At 43.9% G+C, this 19,402-nt stretch overlaps 1 protein-coding gene across 7 annotated transcripts in view; it reads right to left on the bottom strand.

The window, feature by feature from the left end:
* The window catches only part of LOC106608688 (neurexin-2), a 1,106,898-nt gene that overhangs the window by 597,402 nt on the left and 490,094 nt on the right, over positions 1-19,402 (bottom strand). The gene's annotated exons all lie outside the window — the stretch shown is intronic.

Below are 19,402 nucleotides of genomic sequence, written 5' to 3'. Positions count from 1 at the left end.
TTGCTAAGTTGTTGTGGACGGGCATAAGTCGTGAGCTCCGGCTCCAAGGGTTGCTTGTTCAAACCTAGTAGTAGACACTTGTTCTTTAATTCAACTTTTTAACCCTATGCCAAACATTAACCCTTAACTTAACCATTCTGAATTGATGAATAAGGATCTGCAGCAAGAGGGGCAACCCAGCATGTCAAAAACACTTCGATATTTGACGTTTGGAGAAAATTTGATACATGTCAGAATCTGAAGTCAAATGAGTAAAACCGTGAGATCTTGTTGTACCTCGCGTACTAGGGTCTATCAACAAAATGTCATCCCAACAGACCAGTGATCCACACAACACCATGCTGTTGTAATTTCACCGTGTCCCTGAGGACGCTCTGAGGGAATCCAGCTCAGGTAATGAGGTTCACTTGCGAATCAGGGGGAACCCTGCGAGGGAGGGGATTGGATAATCCCATTTATCCCAAAGTTCTATTACTGCAAATCCCTCCAATATCTGCACACATTTCCCAGGGGAGGGCAGGGTCGGGAGGGCCAGATAGATTGAGGACCACCATCTCCTGAGCACTGAATTACAATTATAGAGCTGAGGGTGGCGGTGAGAGTAGTGCTGAGACTGGTGGTGAGAGTGGTGGTGAGAGTGGTGGTGAGAGTGGTGGTGAGACTGGTGGTGAGAGCAGTGGTGAGAGTGGTGGTGAGAGTAGGAATGAGACTGGTGGTGAGAGTAGTGGTGAGACTGGTGGTGAGACTGGTGGTGAGAGTGGTGGTGAGAGTGGTGGTGAGACTGGTGGTGAGAGCAGTGGTGAGAGTGGTGGTGAGAGTAGGAATGAGACTGGTGGTGAGAGTAGTGGTGAGACTGGTGGTGAGACTGGTGGTGAGAGTAGTGGTGAGAGTAGTGGTGAGAGTAGGAATGAGACTGGTGGTGAGACTGGTGGTGAGAGTAGTGGTGAGAGTAGTGGTGAGAATAGGAATGAGACGGAAGGTGAGAGTAGTGGTGAGAGTGGTGGTGAGACTGGTAGTGAGACTGGTGGTGAGACTGGTGGTGAGAGTAGTGGTGAGACTGGTGGTGAGAGTAGTGGTGAGAGTAGTGGTGAGAGTAGGAATGAGACTGGGGGTGAGAGTAGTGGTGAGAGTAGTGGTGAGAGTGGTGGTGAGAGCAGTGGTGAGAGCAGTGGTGAGAGTAGTGGTGAGAGTAGTGGTGAGACTGGTGGTGAGACTGGTGGTGAGAGTAGTGGTGAGAGTAGTGGTGAGACTGGTGGTGAGAGTAGTGGTGAGAGTAGGAATGAGACTGGTGGTGAGAGTAGTGGTGAGAGTAGTGGTGAGAGTAGTGGTGAGACTGGTGGTGAGAGTAGTGGTGAGAGTGGTGGTGAGAGTAGGAATGAGACTGGTGGTGAGAGTAGTGGTGAGACTGGTGGTGAGACTGGTGGTGAGAGTAGTGGTGAGAGTAGTGGTGAGAGTGGTGGTGAGAGTAGTGGTGAGAGTAGTGGTGAGAGTAGGAATGAAACTGGTGGTGAGACTGGTGGTGAGACTGGTGGTGAGAGTGGTGGTGAGAGTGGTGGTGAGACTGGTGGTGAGACTGGTGGTGAGAGTGGTGGTGAGAGTAGTGGTGAGACTGGTGGTGAGAGTGGTGGTGAGAGTAGGAATGAGACTGGTGGTGAGAGTAGTGGTGAGAGTAGTGGTGAGAGTAGTGGTGAGACTGGTGGTGAGAGTAGTGGTGAGAGTGGTGGTGAGAGTAGGAACGAGACTGGTGGTGAGAGTAGTGGTGAGACTGGTGGTGAGACTGGTGGTGAGAGTAGTGGTGAGAGTAGTGGTGAGAGTAGTGGTGAGAGTAGTGGTGAGAGTAGGAATGAAACTGGTGGTGAGACTGGTGGTGAGAGTAGTGGTGAGAGTAGTGGTGAGAGTAGTGGTGAGAGTAAGAATGAGACTGGTGGTGAGAGTAGTGGTGAGAGTGGTGGTGAGACTGGTGGTGAGACTGGTGGTGAGACTGGTGGTGAGAGTAGTGGTGAGAGTAGTGGTGAGAGTAGGAATGAGACTGGGGGTGAGAGTAGTGGTGAGAGTGGTGGTGAGAGTGGTGGTGAGAGTGATGGTGAGAGTGGTGGGATGCAGCCTTAGGTTATTCAGACTTATAAACTGGGTAGTTTGAGCTCTGAATGCTGATTGGCTGACATCTGTGGTATATCAGACCGTATACCATGGGTATGACAAAACTTTTATTTTTACTGCTCTAATTACGTTGGTAACATGTTTATAATAGCAATAAGACACCTCGGGGGTTTGTGATATATGACCAATATACCACGGCTAAGGGCTGTGTCCAGGCAATCCGTGATGCGTCGTGTTAGGAACAGCCCTTAGCCGTGGTATATTGGCCATATAGCACACCCCCTCGGGGCTTATTGCTTAATTAGAGAGGACATGGACTAATTATCTATTGATGTAATTTCTGTTATGTGTTAAAATAATGACTTTTCAAGCACATCAATCACAGTGATTTGACTATGTATTTAACATGTCTGATTTAACATTAACTCATACAGGCTTTTCTTTTCAAATGGCAGTCATAAAAAATATAGAAACGCCTGAACATACAGTATTGTAAAGATGCATGTACGGACACACACAAGCACGCACGCATGGACACACACACAATCTCCCATAACTGAGGTAGACAATGAATTCTCCATTTAATGAAGAGAACTATGTTTTTTTTTTATTATTATTGGAATTTAGAGTTATCTCAGACGAGGCGGAAAGGCATCATGGCGTGGAAGAAACAAGAAAACGAGAGAGAGAGAAAGAATAGAGATAGAAAGAGAGAACAGAGAGAGAGACAGCGAGAGAGAACGAATAGAGAGTGAGAGAGAATAGAGAGAGACAGAGAGAGAGACAGAGAGAGAGAACGAATAGAGAGAGACAGAGAGAATAGAGAGAGAGACAGAGAGAGAGACAGAGAGAGACAGAGAGAGAGAGACAGAGACAGAGTGAGAGAAAGAATAGAGAGAGAGACAATCTCTGGTAAACAGACTCCTCACGGTCTCTGTTCCACTGATGTAGTAAGAACAAAAGCGTGGTAAATGGACCGCAGCAGCCATTTTCAATTATGTATTAAGTTAGGAGAGAGAGGGGAAAAAAACAGGAAAAAAAAACAAATTGGGTTGTTAACAGTAAGCAACAAGCAGCACCATTAGTGGTGGGAAGTTTGGCTCTTCTCACTGATGTTTTCAAGTCATTCAGTCAAAAGAACGAATCTTTCGACTCATTTCGTTCATTTGATTCAGTAATGTCCAATGCGCAGATCACCCCCTACTGGCAAACAATGAATTAAAAACTCGAAAGAATCATGATTCTACAAACCTCTCGTTCACCATAGAGGGCTTATTATTGGAGCTGTCATTTGTGACTGAGACTTAAAAAAGTGTGCTTAAATAATTGTACATTTGTGATTGCTAGGCATACAAATAAGATTGTTAACTGATACCTTTGAAATGAGTTCAAGTTACGGCCACAACCAGACTAGATTGTGAATTACTTGGCGGAATGACACTGCTTGACTGGCGCGAGGGATATTAGCACAATATCGTTCACAAACTGCAGCAGCCCAATTGATTCGTTCTCGAGTTTGAGTTTTGAGCAGAGAGAGGCTGGCTGCCTATGCTTTGGTTCTAAAATGTGTCCATCGAGTAACGTTCAATAATCAATGAACAGCATTCATTCTTGCACCATGCGATCAATTATCAGCATGATGCCTGCAGCATGATCTATTTTCCCTCGCTCACATGATGGACAGATGCTGGTCAGAGCACGTCTCTGGAGCCACTGAGCCTGAGGGGGACGTATTAAACCCTGCTGTAGAATTCAACGCGGCCAGCAGGTCAAGTGAACGACTAAAATGAATGATTCTCTCGGAAAAAAAAAACTAATCGTGACTCTCGAGTCAGTAAAAAGAGTTGTTCAAAAAGAATGAATCGTTAGCGAATTGCACGTCACTACTTGTGATTGCTTTTTATGAGCTGTGATGTCAGATGATAAAGACTGAGCTAATGAAATGGAAGGAGGCAGCTTGCAGAAGACAATAACTTTCTTTTTGGAGGGGATGGGGCAGGTGGTTGACAAAGGGGAGAACAAAAAAAGAAGACACTGCCTGAGCACTCGGACTGACAGGAAAGGACGAGGGGACATGTTTTAGTGTCGCATGGTGGTGCTCTGATGATGACAGGGGGCTGATGCTATCTCTGACCCTGGCATGATGCATTACAACGCAACGTCCCGCTAGACATCTTCAGAAACCTATTGCCTTTAGCGGGTAAATAAACATGCAGTGTAAACCTATTGCCTTTAGCGTGTAAATAAACATGCAGTGTAAACCTATTGCCTTGAGCGGGTAAATAAACATACAGTGTATAGACATCAAGAACATTTACGGAAACCATGTTATTAAAACACTTATTTGACCAGTCTCAGTAGATTGTAGCTAGCACTCTCTCCATTCTTCCCTCTTTCCCTCTTTCCCTCCCTCCCTCTCTCACTACTTCCCTCCCTCCCTCCTTCTCTCTCTACTTCCATCCATCCATCCATCCATCCATCCATCCATCCATCCATCCATCCATCCATCCATCCATCCATCCATCCATCCATCCATCCATCCATCCATCCATCCATCCATCCATCCATCCCTCCCTCCCTCCCTCCCTCCCTCCCTCCCTCCCTCCCTCCCTCCCTCCCTCCTCTGTCTCCTAGACTTCCCTGCTAGGATCCGTTGGTAAGCCCTCTCCCCATCCCCCCTCTTAGATCTGTATACTGTAATAAACCAGTGATCCTTCCTCCTTCTCTACAGAGGGCCCTGGAAAGCTCCACTTCCCTCCTCGTTCTCTACAGAGGGTCCTGGAAAGCCCCACTTCCCCACATCCCTCCCAACAAGGACGGTGGAGACCACTTCAGCTCCGCCACTCGCTTTCCAACATAAAATGAATATATAGACGTTTCTCTCTCTCCCACTCTGTCAGTCTCTCTCTCCACCCCTCTCCCCTCCCTCCCTCCCTCCCTCTCTCCCTTCCCTCCCTCCCTCCACACCCAAAGCCAATTTATTCTCAGAGTAAACCCCCCTCCCAACAACCCTCCTAGCCTTCTCCCTCTCCACACTGCCTGACTACAGCATACCAATCAGGTGCTCCTCCAATCCAGAGCCCAATCTTCTCTCCTCTCCTCCTAAACATGCCTCTTCTCTGCCTTGATGCCCCACTACAGGCACTGGGCTCTCCTCAACCAAGACTGAAAGCCTGATGTGCTGGGAATAGCTTGGGTATAGCCTGGGTATAGCCTGATATACTGATACTGTCGGTTCACTGGCATTGGAAAACTGTCTGTCTACTAACTGCCTTTCTTTCTCCACTCCCCCAGCTTCTACATGACTACTAGGCCACTTTCCAACTTCCGCAATGTCTCAAGCTCTTAACCTAACTTCTGATACCTACATTCGCAAAATCTCTATATAACGTGCAGGACTGTACAGGTGATATTTGATTTGTAACTATATGCCCTAAGGAAGCCTTCCATGTCTTAGCTAAGACCCCTCTCTCTGAGCTACACAGTAAAGTGATGGTTATCAGAGAGGGATGGAATTCCAGTCTCTCCCCCCCTCCACCCTCCAAAGTCAGAGCTGGGGGTGGGGGATTCAAGTTCTTTGCATTCTTGGAAGGTGATTCTGTGGAGTTGTTAACCGTGATGGAGAGGTCTTTGAGCAGGCAGGCCTTCCACGGGAGGAAGAGCAGCTCCGTCTTATCTAGGTTGAGCTCGATGGGCCAACATCCAAGCTAAGATGTCTTCCAGGCACGCAGATATACGTGTCGCCACCTGGGTGTCAGAAGGGGTATTGAGACAAGTAGTTGAGTGTCATCCACATAGCGATGATAGGAGAGACCATCTGAGGATATGACAGAGCTGAGTGACTTGGCGTATAGAGAGAAGAGGAGAGGGCCTTGAACTGAGCCCTGGGGGACACCAGTAGTGAGAGTATGTGGTGCAGACACAGATCCTCTCCACATCACCTGGTAGGAGCAACCTGCCAGGTAGGATGCAATCCAAGAGTGCGCAGAACCTGAGACACCTTGCCCTGAGAGGGTGGAGAGGAGGATCTGATGGTTCACGGTGTCTAAGGCAGTGGATAGATCTAGGACTTAGGCCATTTTGAAGTCAGAGGGGATGCAGCCAGTGGTCAGGGATGAGTTGATGAGGGAAGTGAGGAATGCAAGAAGGTCTCTAGAGATGGTCTGTAGAAGGGAGAACTGGATGGGGACGAACAGGCAGTTTGTCGGGCGGCCAGACCTCACTAGTCTCATCTGGAGAGAGAGAGGGGAAAAGAGGTCAAGGCGAAGGGAAGTTCTGTGTGAGTGGGACCAGAGGACTCAATAGGCTGAGTGAATGAGGAGTGGATATCGTTAACATTCTTTTCAAAGTGGTTGACAAAGTTCTCCACAGATAGGAGAGAGAGAGGAGGAGGGTTGGAGGAGTAAGGAAGGAGGAGAAGGTGTAAAAAAGTTTCCTAGGGTTAGAAGCAGAAGCTTGACATGGCTTTAGCAGCGGATACAGAGGAAGAGAAGGTAGAGAGGAGGGAGTGAAAGGATGCTAGGTCCGGAAGTTTAGTTTTCCTCCTTTTTCACTCAGACCTGTTCAGTAAGCTCGCAATAAGTCACTCACCTACTGAGCAGGAGGGGAAGGCCGAGCCGGCCGGGAGGAAAGGGGACAGTGTGAGGTGTAGGATGCAGAAAGGGAGGAGAGTAGGGTGGAAGAGGAAGATTCAGTAAGATTTAGCAGAAGGGAGAGATGATAGGATTAAAAAGGAGAGTACTGGGAGAGATTGTGCTTAGGGTTGGAGGAAAGGGAGACAGAAAAGGAAAAAAAGTAAGTGATCAGAGACCTGGAGGGGGTTTGCAGTGAGATTAGTAGGAGAACAGACTCTAGTAAAGATGACGTCAAGCGTATTGCCTGCCTTGTGAGTTGGAGGGGATTGGGAAAGGGTGAGGTCAAAAGAGGCAAGGAGGGGAAAGAGAGAGTTGGAAAGAAATGAATCAAAGGCAGATGACAAAAATGTAAAGCTTGAGTGATCAAGTGAAAGTGATGGCATCGAATTCAAATGAGGAAATGGACAGGTGAGAGAAGGAGAAAGGAGAAAATCTCCAGTTAGGAGAAATGAGTAGACCCATGCCACCACCGTGACGACCAGATGCTCTTGGACTATGAGAGAAAACGTAGTCAGATGAAGAGAGAACAGCTGGAGTAGTAGTCTTCTCTGGGGGGATCCATGTTTCCGTCAGGGCCAAAACGTCAAGGGCAGCATAGGATGAAGGGCAGCAAAGGCTGAGATCAACTCTGCGTTCTTGATCGTGGATCGGCAGTTCCAAACTCTGCCAGAGACTGCGCGCAGTTAACACTAAATTAGAAGGGTTGCACCCAGGGCGTGGGGAGCATCTGTAAAGTTACAGGGAGAGGAGCAAACAGGTATAGAAAAACACAAATAGGTGCGGCTGGCTTCCACGTTAAGGGAGCAGTGTGTCAAGAAGCAGTGCGGCTTGGTATGGTCGTGTTTCGGAGGACGCATGGCTCTCGACCTTCGCCTCTCCCGAGTCTGTAGGTGAGTTGCAGCAATGAGACAAGATCATAACTACCAATTAGATATCATGAAATTGAGGAGAAATAACTAGATATGATACTGGTGTGGAGCCTTCCTCTCTTTGCTTCCTCGAATAACTCTGCAGAACAATTCAGCACAACCGTTTTTGTTTCGGCAACAGTTTTAGTTTTGCAGACGAGACCGCCACTGACATGACTGCCGCTTATAGCTGCCAATGAGAAAACAGGGGAGACTGAAGTATTAACACTAATTGCTCATTTCCTAGCAGAGGTGAAGAACACACATACACCAGAGCTGATTGTTGATACGCAATACTGTATCTACAGTGGCTTGCAAAAGTACACACCCCCTTAGGCATTTTTCCTATTTTGTTGCTTAAAATAGATTTTTGGGGGGTTTGTATCATTTTATTTACACAACATGCCTACCATTTTGTGAAACAAACAAGATATAAGAGAAAAAAACAGAAAACATGAGTGTGCATAACTATTCACCCCCCTTCCCCCACCCAAAGTCCATACTTTGTAGAGACACTTTTTGCAGCAATTACAGCTGCAAGTCTCTTGGGGTGTCTCTATAAGCTTGGCACATCAAGCCACAGGGATTTTTGCCCATTCTTCAAGGCAAAACTGATCCAGCTCCTTCAAGTTGGATGGGTTCCGCTGATGCATTAAGTCATACCACAGATTCTCAATTAGATTGAGGTCTGGGCTTGACTAGGCCATTCCAAGACATTTAAATGTTTCCCCTTAAACCACTTGAGTGTTGCTTTAGCAGTATCCTTTGGGTCATTGTCCTGCTGGAAGGTGAACCTCCGTCCCAGTCTCAAATCTTTGGAAGACTGAAACAGGTTTCCCTCAAAAATGTCCCTGTATTTAGCGCCATCCATCATTCCTTCAATTCTGACCAGTTTCCCAGTCCCTGCCGATGAAAAACAGTGTTGCTTGTGGGGATGGTGTTCTCGGGATAATGAGAGGTGTTGGGTTTGTGCCAGACATAGCGTTTTCCTTGATGGCCAAAAAGCTCAATTTTAGTCTCATCTGACCTGAGTACCTACTTCCATATGTTTGGGGAGTCTCCCACTTGCCTTTTGGTGAACACCAAAAGTGTTTGCTTATTTTTTACTTTAAGCAATGGCTTTTTTTCTGGCCACTCTTCCGTAAAGCCCAGCTCTGTGGAGTGTACGGCTTAAAGTGGTCCTATGGACAAATACTCCAATCTCCACTGTGGAGCTTTGCAGCTCATCCAGGGTTATCTTTGGTCTCTTTCTTGCCTTTCTGATTAATCCCTCCTTGCCTGGTCTGTGAGTTTTGGTGGCAGGTTTATTGTGGTGCCATATTCTTTCCATTTTTTAATAATGGATTTAATGGTGCTCTGTGGGATGTTCAAAGTTGCTGTTATTTTTTTATAACCCAAACCTGATCTGTACTTCTCCACAACTTTGTCCCTGACCTGTTTGGAGAGCTCCTTGGTCTTCATGGTGCTGCTTGTTTGGTGGTGCCCCTTGCTTAGTGGTGTTGCAGACTCTGGGGCCTTTCAGAACCGGTGTATGTATATATACTGAGATCATGTGACAAATCATGTGACACTTAGATAGCACACATTTCACCGCTACTGTAAAATGCTGTTTTTGGATATAAATATGAACTTGATGGAACAAAAAATGCATGTATTGTATAACATAATGTCCTAGGAGTGTCATCTGAGGAAGATTGTCAAAGGTTAGTGCATAATTTTAGCTGGTTATCTGCTTTTGGTAACGCCTGTCTTTGAATTGACAAAACATTACACACAGCTATTTTCAATGTACTCTCCTAACATAACCTAACTTTATGCTTTCGCCATAAAGCCTCTTTGAAATCGGACAATTTGGTTGGATTTAGGAGATGTTTATCTTTCAAATGGTGAAAAATAGTTGATTGTTTGAGAAATTGAAATTATTCGATTCTTGCAGTTTTGAATTTCCCGCCATGGTCTCTTGACAATAAATCCCAATACCGGGATAAGATCCCCAACAGGTTAACTAATTATGTGACTTCTGAAGATAATTGGTTGCACCAGATCTTATTTAGGGGCTTCATAGCAAAGGGGGTGAATACATATGCACGCACCAATTTTCCTTTTTTTAAAAAACAATTTATTTCATTTCACTTCACCAATTTGGACTATTTTGTGCGTGTCCATTACATGAAATCCAAATGAAAATCTATTTAAATTACAGGTTGTAATGCAAAAAAAATAGGAAAAACGGCAAGGGGGATGAATACTTTTGCAAGGCACTGTATGTCAGGACCATCTCATGGATCTGTAGTCTTATTTAATGTAAACCTGAACCACTCAGGACAAACGCCACATGTCAATTCAGCAGTGCACGGTTACACCCTGCATGTAAACCAATTGGCTAGTATGATATAAAGAACGGACAGAACTGACATAAGAGCAATGACGGGAATAGATAGCACAAGTATCACAAGATTAAATAAGATCAGTACAGAAAATCACCAGGATTTAACATTAGTCTAAGACTGTTCATTACAGTAATAAAAATGCAGTGTAGCGTATTAACTTGGATTGAGTTAAGACTGGGAGAGAGGGGGACGATTTAATAAGAAGAAACCAACGGCCGCCTCCATCACACAACTTGTGTGGCACATTAGCCAATGCATAATGAACCATAACATACTCTTTTTGGGCGATTGCAATATATATAGTCACCTAACTAGGGTTGTTTGGGAGGGGGTTGAAGAGCTGGGTGGACCTACACTACTTAATCAGTTTTGGACAGTGGGAATGTAATCATGTTTCAACGCAAGTGGAACAAATACCTCCTAAATGAATCAATGATGTCCGTCCTAGCTCTTTGACTGTAGCTCGTCCAACTTCACGAAGAAAACACAATGTCACATTAACATGTTTCATTTCCAATAACAATGACAGAGATTTCAGTAAGAAACAGTAATGCTGCAATCTGTATCTTGCACTTATGTGATGCTTTTCAGTAGCTTCAGAACTGGCAGCAATCGTACTCAACCAACAGACCACTTGAACTACAATGACATTCTCAATAACGGTTACAGAAATTACCAAAAAGTGCAGTACCAGTCAAAAGTTTGGACACACCTACTCATTGTAGAATAATTGTGAAGACATCAAAACTATGAAATAACACATATGGAATCATGTAGTTACTACTTGATTCCATATGTGTTATTTTATAGTTTTGATGTCTTCACTATTATTCTACAATGTAGAAAATAGTAAAAATAAATTAAAACCTTTCAATGAGTAGGTGTGTCCAAACTTTTGACTGGTACTGTATATCTAAATGTAAAAAAATCTACACTTGCAAAGCATGCTGGGTATTGTAGTAATGAGTTCCACCACCCAAACAAGACAAGGGGTGTTCGACCAGTAAGCCTAAAGAAGCTGACTGTCGGCGAGTGAAGTAAGGGGTGCATCTGCGACAGCCGAAAGTCGGACACTTTAGTGGTTTTCCAACAGCAAGGCTCAGATCAACATGGCAGTGTCAACATAGCTTCTACTGTTTGCTAACGTTCTTCTGTATAGATATCAAAAGACATTTTTCTATACCCCCATATCACACACTCACAAACTGAAAACCTAATGTGTGTAAAATTCATTTCATTAAGAGAAGTCTCAAATATCACTTTCATTTGTATCCCCTGTAGCTTTAGAATCACAGCAAAGTTGGTTCCTGTTTGAGTCTCATCTTTGGCCATGCTCACATGGGTCAAAGAAAAACACCCTAATGACTGGTTGACAAATAGTGCCTCCCACAATGCAGGTTATGCCTAGATGGTGCAGTTGGCGAGAAGCAACTGCAGGGACTTAAAGGCAATTTAATAAAATACCTTAATGGGCTCCTGAGTGGCGCAGCGGTCTAAAGCACTGCATCTCAGTGCTGGAGGCATCACTACAGACCCTGGTTGGATTCCAGGCTGACTCCGTAATTGGGAGTCCCATAGGGCGGTGCAAAATTGGCCCAGCGTTGTCCGGGGTAGGCCGTCATTGTAAGTAAGAATTTGTTCTTAACTGACATGCCTAGTTGAATAAAGGTTATAACAAAAAAATTATAGAAAATGACTTGTGAAAGTCACCCAGTAAAATACTACATGAGTAAAAGTCTAAAAGTATTTGGTTCTAAATATACTTAAGTATCAAGAGTAAATGTAACTGCTAAATTAGTAAAAGTAAAAATTCATTATATTAAGCAAACCAAACGGTACAATGTGTTTAGAATGTATGGATAGCCAGAGGCACACTCCAACACTCAGACATCATTTACAAACAAACCATTTGTGTTTAGTGAGTCCTTCAAATCATAGGCAGTAGGGATGACAAGAGATGTTCTCTTGATAAGTGTGTGAATATGCTGAAAATGTGCACTCAATAGTGAACTTTGTGACAAATGCACCAAATTTGGCACAGAGGTAGATGTATGTACCCTCCAAATATATAGATATGGAGCCATCCCAGATGTGTTCCCTGGGGGTGGTGGCAGCTACTATAACTGCAAAATAAATACATAATTAGATTTCAGTCAATGTCTCCATACAAATTTGATAGTCTCTTCTTTCAGATGCAATTGGAACTAAGTTGATAGCCCATAGCATTCCAAATTAAGAGCTAAATGTCTGATGGCACCAGCGCCCATATGGCCTATATCAGTGGCCATGTTAGGTCATACCGGTATGTCAGATTAGCTCCATCACCAATTTCTCAGCCTCTGAGTATCACAGAAACACAACACTTTGAATGAATAACATAAAAACTTTAATAACAAGTGGCTATGGATGAAATGTATCAACATATTTGTTCAAAACATGAAAAACATCCAAAAAGGTAAAATATATTACCATTTTGGTGTCAAAAATGACCCGTTGGTACTTTTAAGCTGTGTGTGTGTGTGTGTGTGTGTGTGTGTGTGTGTGTGTGTGTGTGTGTGTGTGTGTGTGTGTGTGTGTGTGTGTGTGTGTGTCCGTGTGTGTGTTTGTTCTTTGTGTTTATTACAGTCAAACACACACACACACACACACACACACACACACAATGATTTCGGCTGCCCTGGTGGAAGAAAACATTGCCGCAGGAATCAGACTCTCCTCTGCTCCCCACGCTGCTCTTTCATTGGCTACTTATACACTCGCCTATCTAGGGTGTCCCTGAGGGGCCAATAGGGACACAAGGGGAATCACACCATGTTTATCCATACTTCATAAGACATGACCTCATTGCCAGTCCATCTATACACAGTCACTGTCCATTCATCTCCCTATATACAGTAATCCAGGCTACCCCTAACGCTCCAAAACATGGAGAATGCATTACAATGGCAACAGTGGGAAAGAGCTTTGCATATTAATGCTTTGAAGCACATGAATCACAATAGCCTATGGGACATGATGTATGGTTAGCATCCTCTGCTAGGCGTGTGTCAGTTTGCACGTGTGTGTGTGTGTGTGTGTGTGTGTGTGTGTGTGTGTGCGTTTGCTCAGCACCCGAGCAGCAACAAAAAAAACCCATCTCTCTCACGGAAGCCATCTGATTTGAAGCGTGTGGGGATGAAGTGGAATCAGACCAATGGAAAAAGGGCCAGAGGGAGAGGAAGAGAGGAGAGAGGGAAGGAGACAGAACAGATGCTCAGGTTGTTGTCAGTGGGGAGGAAGGGAAATGAGAAGACATGATTGATACAAGTTGTTCAGCCTCCTTGTGTTGCTCCTTCTAGATGTTTCCCTCCCTCATAAATCTCACCTGTCAGCTGTCATGAAAAAAAAAACATCAATGTGGTATTGCAATCTCTGACGAGCCGATAACTTACTCTCTGGTGTACACAAGCAACCCCCTCCCTCTCTTTCGAAGAGTTGCAAATAGGGGCCTTCCCCTGTTTTGTTTTTTTAAATACTCAGGATATCTGGACCCTTTGGTTTAGTTAGCAACAAGCCAAAACAAACAGCAGCAACAAGTCACAAAGTTGATCAGAATTCAACTGTAGTCAGACACCGCAGTGCAGACAGCCCAAGTTCCCATGCTGGGAGACGTTTGGGTCCGTTACTCTCAGTCTGTACACAAAGCAATGGAACAACGCAAGCTAATCCATTCCAGAGCAAACCCCAAACTGAACCCTGACCTTAATAAGGACGAAAGAACAGCTGAATAAGGAAGGGCGTAATTACTAAGGCGTTCTCTCTTGTAAAGGAGCTATCGATTCCTGCCCAAACTGACCTAGCCTGCAGCAATGCTTGCTAACCTGAGTAATTCACTGATTAGCTAGCGGATCTCTGATTTGACGGCATTGGTTCTCCATCGACAAAAGACCCACCGTACAATGGGCCTCCCTGTAGACCACCTTGGACTTCTGGTACTAGAACTGGTGATAACTGGATATTGATCTGTAGACTCTGATTGCGCTCCCATAATGAATGCTGTATTTTGCTGTCTCCCGAGCTCATTTTCTGCCAAGCATGCCAGTCTTTGTACAGCTACCAGTTCCATTGATTCTACCCTGACCGTCAGCGCCACTTCGCCTCGAGGTGAATACGACAGGGAACACAACACACAATGGTTTCTTTTGTTTCAAGTGACGCCATTGATGGATGGATCATCCATATTGAAATGGGTTATCTTCTGTGAAGGATTGTAGATTGTGGTTGGTCGGTAACACTAGTTTTTAATTCTCTTGTTAGACTGCCTTTGAGTTAAGAATGGAATTAATGCTTCATAGGTACTGAATAGGGTCAAGGGAATGAGGGTTATTTGTGCTCCAATGTAAGCCTGTTCTAGCACTTTGCTACCACTTAATCCTCACGTACCTACAATGCATTAAGATTATAAAAAATATATATTTAACTATTTAACTATTTCACTAATTCTTATTTACAATGACGGCCTACCAAAAGGCAAAAAGGCCTCCTGCGGGGATGGGGGTTAATTGTATATATTCTTGCATTGTTAGAAAAACGGGGTTTTCAAGGATAGTAGCTTATGCAATCTCTACATGGATTGGTGTGATTGTATACAGGTATCCAGAACGACACCCATTTTAGCCCTTGTTAGAGTATAGTGAGGTATCTTTGAGCAAAAATCGGCACTAAAACGTCCTTATACAGTACATATAACTATGGCTAGATGGATTCAGCACGGTACTATTCATTAGATGTTTAAGTTATCAATTATTTAACAATGTTGCTTGCAGATCCAATCAATTAAACTGCATGTGGACCTATCTACATTTTCTAGCAACATGGATTGATTTGAATTTATTCCACAGTCATACGTTGCCCTTGTAAAATATCTCACAAAATATGACTGAATATTGAATCATATCAAGAACTTCAGTAATGGTTAAACACTGAAATCATCAACGTAGCTGTGTTGCAGGAGCTTGAAGAATCGACATCGTCCATCACCACACAGCCCTACACTACAATACACGTTGACAGTTACATAAAGTGTTTACTAAGTGTCTATAAACTTGACAGTGCCCTTTGGGAAAGAAGACCCCTGAACAAGGTTTTCAAGTACCACTCAGTAAGAAAAGACTCTTGATTAAACTCAATTGGACCTCCACCTTTAAACAACAGGCCAAAGTTCACCTTTTTTTTTAAGTCGACTGTTTAGTGCCATATGAATTTTACAGGCAATTATTCTGATTGACAGCCATTTAATGGTCAGACAAGAAGTAGTTGCTATATTATTGTGATAAAAAAGTATTTCATGAAGTCATAAAGAGTAGCAAAACATTTTGATCAAAACAGCAGACTAATGTATAGCTTATGATGTATCAGTGTTTTTTACTGGCTGTTGCCATTGCAACAAAAGTCATGCTATTGACGTTCCACGTCACAAAGTAATGCTGTCGAGAATGGGGTCCAAGCAGCAATTTGACACTAGTGTGTGTGTGGGTTTTACTCTGACCTTTTACAGATTACACATCCTCCAGGTGAGTCAATCGCTCCCTGAACCCCCCGACCCCGCACACCACACACACACCTTACATTATATAATTTCCCTTTGTGTGTCTGTTGGCACTTCCACTTTTTAAACCTATTCCAGTGTTTTCCGTTTGTCGTCCTCTCCCTCACTGGGACGAGAAATAGAAAATGATTAACGAGACGCACTTACTTAGACAAAGGACGCTTTAATTGCCCGTTGCCGGGGAAACCGCCCGCTGATGGCATCGTGACTCGCGTTCGGCCTGCCTCTCTCACTCTCTTTCTCTACCTCCTTTCCTCACTTTTCCTCATCTCCTCCGCAGTCGGAGTCTGGCAGGTGACCATTATCACAGTGGAAACCTGTGCAATCTCAAGGCCTGACACAGGGTACAGAGTACAGAGTACATGTCACGCAAGCCCAAGAAAAAAAGATGGCTGAAATGGGTCTGTAAGACTTGTTCATTAGCTACATGGCTGAATGTTTGACAGAGTAACCCAGTAACAGGGGCAGTGACTTGCCACACAAGACAGCAGCAACATCAACAACATCAACAATTGGTTGAATTCTGAGTTTCCTAAGCCAGAATCTCAGCAACCAGGTATTGGATGCATGTGTTAAAGTGCATACTATGGTGAATGGTAGCAATGATAGGACAGGCCTAGACAATAACAGGGTTCAAGATTAGTCCAATACCTAAACAATGCATTGTAAGTGACACATACAGTATACTTCAGCAAATACAGCAAGACTTGTCAATGGAGCCTCGAACACAAAAGAACAAGAACTCAGACCACCTTGAAGCCTGCAGTCGCACACCACAAGTGGCAATGGCTCTATTCGCTTTCATACAATCTCTCTTCAAATGGGAAGAAAAAAACCCATTATAATTGCATTCAGAGATACATACATCACGGTAAAAAAAATGACATTGTTTCCGTGGGTTGTTTTAATTGTATTGAATCGTTGCCCAAAAAACGTCCCACGTAAATTGCTTTACTTAATATGTTAATTTGAAAGCAGCAAGGGGGGGATTGCAGGGATGAGCTGGAGAAAAAGACAGAGAATTGCCAACTTTAGATCAGCCTGAGAATTGCCAACTTTAGATCAGCCTGAGAATTCCCATCTTTTAGATCAGCCTGAGAATTCCCATCTTTTTAGATCAGCCTGAGAATTCCCATCTTTAGATCAGCCTGTGAATAACCAACTTTAGATCAGCCTGAGAATAACCAACTTTAGATCAGCCTGAGAATACCCAACTTTAGATCAGTCAGAATACCTAACTTTAGATGTCTGAGAATAACCAACTTTAGATCAGCCTGAGAATTCCCATCTTTAGATCAGCCTGTGAATAACCAACTTTAGATCAGCCTGAGAATAATCAACTTTAGATCAGCCTGAGAATAACCAACTTTAGATCAGCCTGAGAATAACCAACTTTAGATCAGCCTGAGAATTCCCATCTTTAGATCAGCCTGTGAATAACCAACTTTAGATCAGCCTGAGAATAATCAACTTTAGATCAGCCTGAGAATAACCAACTTTAGATCAGCCTGAGAATAATCAACTTTAGATCAGCCTGAGAATAACCAACTTTAGATCAGCCTGAGAATAATCAACTTTAGATCAGCCTGAGAATAACCAACTTTAGATCAGCCTGAGAATAATCAACTTTAGATCAGCCTGAGAATAACCAACTTTAGATCAGCCTGAGAATAACCAACTTTAGATCAGCCTGAGAATAATCAACTTTAGATCAGCCTGAGAATAACCAACTTTAGATCAGTCAGAATACCTAACTTTTCAGTGAGAATCAGTGAGAATAACCAACTTTTCTCAAGAGATTTCATCCTGCTCAATTTCTACTAGATAAATATGATCAACTTTCATATCTGTAACCCACCAGAAAACCAGTGAGTTTAATTTCTCAAAAGACACATTGATTAAACAGCCCACTGTGACCTTTGCGTCAGAACGTAAATGGTTAGTAAAAACTTAGTCCAAATTATGACTCAGTCCTTTCTCTGTCGTTCTCGTTTCTAGTAGCAACCACCCTTGACAGATTTCAAAGATGGAACCCAACTAGAAACATGGCACTGTGTTATGAGGGCAGTGAGAGAATTGATTGCCTGCTTAGGAAGGAAGGAGGGGAGAAAAATAAGAAACTCGGGAGAAGTCAATGGTGAGACAGAGAATGTCTGTACTTTAATATGGTTAACCACTAACAAGGTGCTAGGGGCCATAGGAGCTATTTTCTAATGAGCAGGAACTCGTTGCTAGGGCGTTGACTTTTTGACCCCATGTATCGGCTCTGCATTCTAGCTCACGGGGGGGGGGTGTGTGTGCCTATTATGACCACCTGAACAGAAAGTGTGCAGAGACTTGGCCTTGCGGTTGCTATCTTAGCGACGTAATTTCCTCCTGATAACCACATTATCCAACGCAGCTTCCAAATACTGCAGCACAAGATTACATCTAGCAAATACGATTGACCATTTGACTGACAAATGCAGACGTCAGGTTATGAAATATGATTTCCTCTTCCATCCGTGACTCACGTTGTATTTTTCTTCCCTGATCAATATTGCTGCTGACATTTGGAGGTGAAAGTGAGTGTAATAAGAAACAGAAAAATATTCACGGTGTTTATTTTTTTTCTCCATCCATGATCTTATTGGAAAGCCTTTGGCTAAATGCTAACCTTTTCAACGGGAGGGCTTGTCGATGCTAAGAGTGGTTTTCAGGGCCAGCGCTCATGTGGTTTGACACAAACTATAAACACTCTGAGCTGTAATTTTTATGCATAGTGATATACTGTGTCCCTCCCTCCATCCCTCCAGGTAATGCAGTCTCCTGTCTCCTGTGTCATCCATGTTGGTTAATGGTCACAAAGGGAACATGTAATTGGACATCTTGCTGGGGATATGAAAGAGCATAAAAAGTGTAACAAGTGAAGAAAATGGTTGAGCTGCTTCCATTCCAAACATACTCCCTCACTCTCTCTATGACCAACATATTAGCCATCCTTAGCAACAGGAAACAGCAGTAAATATTGACAGCATGCTAACTGGACGGGTGATAGGCTGTTTGTTTATTAACCACGGCTGCATTTCAATTTCACTCGTGACTGCACAATCTGCTTAGCCAGACAAGACAGATATGACATCACTCTGGTGGAGAAGGGGAGTCTGTGTGTGCGTGTGTTGTTGTGTGTGTGTGTGTATGTGCTACAGTAATCTCTTGTTCAACTAAGATGGCATCCATCATCTAACTGCATGTCTCAACTTTTGAATTATCAAGATAGCCTTGTAGCACTGTTTCTGTCTGATGATGAGAGTCTGAGTGGCTATGGCAAAGGTTAAGTCTTAGTGAGACGAACACATGATGAATGTTTTTTTCTACAGGAGGTGTTGGCAAAGTGACTTACTTTCAAACTTAACAGCTAACTTAATAAGTACAAACACATGCATTCACACATACAGTCTGGCCCCCCAACATCCACATCCTCCACCAGCAAACAAAAAGACAACCACACAGACCCCTTACTCTCCCCCCTGGTGGCGAACCATTTTTTTCTCAGAAGTTGAAAGTGACTTTCCCTCTCCGCTGTCTCCTTGTAGACATGGCCGATGCAGGGAGCCCCATGTCGGGCTGAGGCCCCATACTGTACACCACACTAATCTCTCTCTCTCTCAACTCTCCTCTCTCTCTCAACTCTCTTTTCTCAACTTTCCTCTCTCTCAACTCTCAACTCTCTTTTCTCAACTCTCCTCTCTCTCAACTCTCTTCTCTCTCTCTCACTTCTCCTACACACCTGTCCTTCCCTCC

Source organism: Salmo salar, chromosome ssa07, assembly GCF_905237065.1.
Source record: "Salmo salar chromosome ssa07, Ssal_v3.1, whole genome shotgun sequence".
In the NCBI taxonomy this organism is placed as follows: Eukaryota; Metazoa; Chordata; class Actinopteri; order Salmoniformes; family Salmonidae; genus Salmo; species Salmo salar.
The sequence above is the reverse complement of the archived record's forward strand: the minus strand, read 5'-3'. Positions and strand labels throughout refer to the sequence as shown.